Raw genomic sequence first — 5,597 nt, forward strand, 5'->3', positions numbered from 1 at the left:
TATATATATATAAAAATATATATATATATATATATATATATATATATATATTTATTGTCTGATCCTGTACAGAAGAAGTTTGCTGACCTGGTCTAGAGGACTCCTTGGTGCTTCCTCCCTTCCAGTTGCTGTGAGTCCACATGTAATTGTTCACTTGACACTTCTATGTTGTCTTTATTCCATCTAGTTAATAAACTCCTTATGGGTGTGAAGCTTGTTTTCTACTTCTCAAATGTTTCTTCCTATTACCTGAATATAAACGGCTCAGCAATTTTCTTAAAATATACTCTCGTTTGGGAGGTCAAGTAAAGAGGCCATCCTCACACCGTGAAGGAAAAAGAATTGTTCCAAGGTCCCAAGGGTAACAGTAATATTTCCTTCTAGAGAAAAAGTCTATCCCATTGGCAATATCCACAAGGTAGTGTAACCAAGCAGGACCCTATGAGGCCTTCCCAGGACAGACCCTTCCCCTATAACTTCTGCTTTAGCTCCTCTGTGAAGTACCTAGATAATAGTATTTGATGCACATTTCCTGAGTTGTTTTACAGATGCTAAAACCATCACCAAATGGAAGAAATTAACTACTTGATGACCGTGAGCCCCTAGACCTGCTGGTGACTAAGAATTGACAATGTTAACCACTGTGACACCACCCTGTTACCTCAACATCAACCATGAGCTGATCACATATCCTGCGACCCCATTCCTGGCTTTTTAAAATGCTCTGTACTCCCTTCAGGGAGTTCGGGGTATTCTGAGCACGAGCCACACATTCTCCTTGCTTGGCGCTGCAATAAACCTTTCTCTGCTCCAAACTCTGACGTTTCGGTTTGTTTGGCCTCACTGTGCATCAGGCACATGAGCTTGCATTCAGTAACAGCAGCTCAGTAGCTGCTTAATAAAGTCATCTTGATATTTTTAAGAAATGATATGTGGGATTAAGGACGAAATGTTCGAAGTCTAAAGATGAAGATCTTGCTCCTGGTAATACACCTAGACCAAGAGTAATGGAAACAAGTAACTCACCAGCCGAGACAGGCTGGTCCAGCTCTCAGGCTTCAGACAGGTCACACATTTGGAGAACTGAGGAATTCCATGCCTGAACAGTCAATTACATTTCTTTTAATGAATGAGAAGAATGTTTGCACAAGATACAAACAAATTATTAAAAAAAAAAAAAAAGCAGCAGCAAGAGCTTCATCTCTACCATGTAAACCCCTGGAATTTGAAATGCAAACAATCCTTATTTTCTCACATGAAGAATAGAGCATTGGAAGAACAACAAGGCTGAGCAAAAGCAGAAATTCTTTAAAGGAAGAAAAGGGAGGGTTTCTTACTTAACGATAGGCTCAAGATCCTGAAAATGATGAGAGAGAACAGGGGCCAAGGAAGGGGCAGAACGTTTCATTGAGACATACTGTTACTTGTGGTGAGCTAATGACACTGCTGCCGGCTTCCAGAAAGTAGAATTTCCTCTCCCCTTTGCCTCCACTAACAAAAACATCAGATGGACTTCTGCTTTGAAAAATGCTATCATTAAGACCAATTATGAGGAACAGATTTTTTAATTGAAATTCTTTAAATCATTTTTGAGTCTCCATATAGCTGATATACATACAAAAAATTAAATTAGAGATAATTATTCAGACAATTCAAACCAAAAAGAAATTCCCAAACCTGCTTTTTGTGTTCTTTGCGTAGATCTATTAATGATTATATGGAAAGCCTTAAACAATGTTCACTGTTCGTCTCAGCAACTGCTTTATGCGGGCAGTGGCAATCACTGCAAAATTGTTAGTTTCCTCTGTGTTTTTAGTGATACGTTATAGTAATCAGTTTAAATAATTTTGTAGATTTTTAATAGGACTGTTGCATAAAAACCTTCACTTCTGGAGCCTAGCTTTACAAATTCTTCCCAGAGTGCCCTTCTTCAAGCGTATCTAGGCTAATAACTATTTGGTATGTGACTGTCCATTTATGTATCACACCCATGCCTGTGTATCACTTAAGGCAGATTAATCTAGCTAACCTTTACAGGCTGCATGGTGAGTGACAACACAAATGCCACCTTATATTTTTTTACATAGGAGAGGCAGAGCACTGGTGAAGGAGTTGTAAAACCACCAATCAACTTGGGACAGGCCACTGGACACCTCTGAGCTTCTGTTTTTTTCCATCTATACAATGGTAATAGTAATATATGAGTTATGTTACTCAAACTATTTTAACATCATAATTGTGAATGGACTAATTATGAATGGAGAGCACAGAAAGGATTATCATCATTATAAAATACCTTGTCTTATATTGGACCCCAGATTTCCTTGGAATGATTCTATGTCTGGGGAAGAATGCATTGGCAACCAGTAATGGTCTTGGTAAGAAAATACAGCTGACCCTTGAACAGTATATGTTTGAACTGCATGGGTCCACTTACACGTGGATTTTTTTTTCGATAAATATACAGTCCACACTCTATTCATGGATTTCACATCCACGTATTCAACCAACTGCAGCTAACTGAGGATCAAAATTTCTATCCTTGTTTCATTGAATCCTCCAGTGCAAAACCTGAGGACACAGAGGGCCAGCTGTCCTAGGAGTGGATGATTGTGGACACTAAGACTTCATCACTAATACAGGAGACACTGTAGCAGATCTAGCCATTTCTTACAGCAGTTTGCTTCCTCCAAATTCCTCTAACTATGTCTCTTTTAAAACTTGGGGTTCTGATGGCCACATTCTCTAAACCCTAAACCAGGATATGTAATGTGACCTGGGACTTTTGTCCTGTGATCAAGTATAAGAGACATTTTGTGGGACATACTGTATAGCACAGGGAACTATACTCAATATCTTGTAATAACCTATAATGGAAAAGAATCTGAAAAAGAATATACAGGGTGGGAGGGAGGGAGATGCAAGAGGGAAGAGATATGGGGACATATGTATATGTATAACTGATTCACTCTGCTATAAAGCAGAAACTAACACACCATTGTAAAGCAATTATACTCTAATAAAGATGTTAAAAAAATAATATACATATGTATGTATATGTATAATTGAATCACTTTGCTCTACACTTGAAATTAACACAACATTGTAAGTTAACTATACTTTGATTTTTAAAAAAGACATTTTGTAAGCTATATTGTGGACACCAAATTACTGGAATTTCTGGGACTTTTTTTCATGGGAAAGAATCAGAATATTTGAAATCTAGAAAGTCCCTGATAATAAAGGATTTATGGACATGATGCTTATGACAGATAATCCACAAATGCCAAGTTTTTAGAAGTAGAGTTCAACTTTAAATGCAGAAAAATCATCTGCAACTTGGTTAATACCAGCTTTAATGAGGCAAATGTGCTTTCTATCTAGTAAATTAAAATGAAGACAAAAAGGCAGAAAAGCAAACACCCTTTTATCATCAAGTGATGATCTCAGAATTTCCTTTTGAATCCTGTGACCCAGTGAAGACATTGCTCCCCTTTCTGATTTGCCTTAGTTTAAAAAAAGAGGTCTGAGGTGAGGGGGGGGGAGGAATAGGGCAAGAACTATTAAAAAGGTAAAAAGTCTGTACCGTGAACTATACAGATCAAATATTATGGAACATTCTACATGAATGACTACTGTTATTCGTAGTTTGTTATAAACTTTGCAAATTTTGGTTTTGAATAGCATTTGGGTTTATCCGATTTAGTAGGAGTAAAGGCAGGGAGGGGAAAGAGAGGTGGAAATTATATTTTAGCGAAAACATGGAAGAAGAAAGGGATAGTGTTTGCAAGCAAAATTTAGCTTCCTAGTAATCAAGGTAAAGAGGAAAATATGATGAGTTACACAACTTCTTTCTTCTAGTAGAAGCAAACAGGCCAATTACTCAGGAGAGACAAACCTTTTCTGACACTGAGCTCTGAAAATAATTTGTCACAGAGGTTTTTGTATAAAGGACCTTGAACAATTTAATGGATGGTATTTTCCGGTTAGGAGATTTTACATACATTTGAGAGCTGAGCTGTTAAGAGAAATGCTCTTTCATGCAGGATAGGAAAGACAGAATCTTTTTCTCTCTCTCCCTCTCACCGCCCCCCAACCGGCCCCCACCCAAACACTTACATCCTAGTCCAGGCACACATGCCTTCAAAAGTCATGTAGCCCAGATGCAGCACGGCCATCGAGAAGCCACAATTAACGTCATTATTCACGGCTTTTCAGGGAGGTGATAAGAGGTATACTCCCTTTGAAGCCAGCACAACCATTCATCCTGTCCCAGCAGCCTGCATACCAAAAGTGGGATTTGTAGCAGCTGTTTCATTTTGCTGCCTGTTCTGCCATTCTTTCTCCCATAGAGGAGTTAAGACAGAATAAAAGGTAGAGGAGAAAGTTGCTCACATTGTCTCTTTCACCCAGCAAGGTTTGTGGTTAGCGTCATTCTTGGCCTGAAGGAGAGATCTGAATCTCCATGCTGTGATCCTAAGGGGCAGGAAGGTGATGGCAGATATAGATGAAAACAGTAGGTTCCCTGGACTCTTGGTGTCATAGAACATGACAACTTCATAGAGAGAGAGGTGAGAGTCAGAGCACAGAGGAATGTGTTTCTCAGAATGCTACCCTCAGCGCTTGACTGCTTATTAAAGACCCATCAAAACAACAACCTGAACAGGCCGCTAACTGGTGCTTTGGTGGATTAACACTGGGCTGGATCCCACATTCTGAGATTTCAAAGTTCCTCTGAAGTTAGCATATTAGGAAATCACATTGCAAATCGTACCACTGTAAATTTTAGATGTTTCCTAAAAGCTCTGTGATGGAGGAAGAGTTGACTCATTCTTTAGGATTTAAAAAGGGGGAGAAAAAAGCCTTTTTTACGACAAACACAAAAGTAATAATACCCCCCAATGAATGAAAAAAAGAACATGGAAGTCTCGTGGATTTGCTAAAGGCGATTTTTTTCTTCTAAAGATTCAGTTCCTTTCAGAAGTTCATAACATTTCTGTTTCCTTAATGTGGCCCTACATCTTAATAGTCTTAATATTAGGGTAATTTCTTTAAAATATTCAAATGCAACTCATCATTAAAGTGGCCATTATCATCCTTGACTTTGTTAACGTTACTTTAGTGGGTTCTCAGTCTGAGGGACCTGAAGTCCTCAGTAGAAGGAATTAGTTTTCTGCTTCCTCTTAGGATCACTCAGGTTGACTTGGCGATTAGGCTGTGTGAGGTCTGGAGGACCCAAAGGTGAGGGACAGTGTTCTGTCCTCAAGGAATCAGATCCTGATTCCTGCCACAAACTGGAAGTTACGGCTTTCTAGGCATGAATGCGGAACACATACCGAGTTCCTGGAGGAGCCTTCTTTACATCAGTGCTTCTTAGAAAAGCTAAAAACAAATCACACAAAAATAAAGAACATATCACACTCATTAAAGAGTATGTAAGAGAAATGCACTGCTATTTAAAGGTAGCTGTAGCATTTGATGTGGATCTAATGACTTTCCTGTTATCACATCTGTGCATATTTATAAACCTATCTCAGCACAGAAACATGCGTCACCACTGATGCCTTGAAAGTAGCCGAGGTTATGGTGTGGGGGAT

This window comes from Balaenoptera physalus (genome assembly GCF_965194825.1).
Source record: "Balaenoptera physalus genome assembly, chromosome: 1".
In the NCBI taxonomy this organism is placed as follows: domain Eukaryota; kingdom Metazoa; phylum Chordata; class Mammalia; order Artiodactyla; family Balaenopteridae; genus Balaenoptera; species Balaenoptera physalus.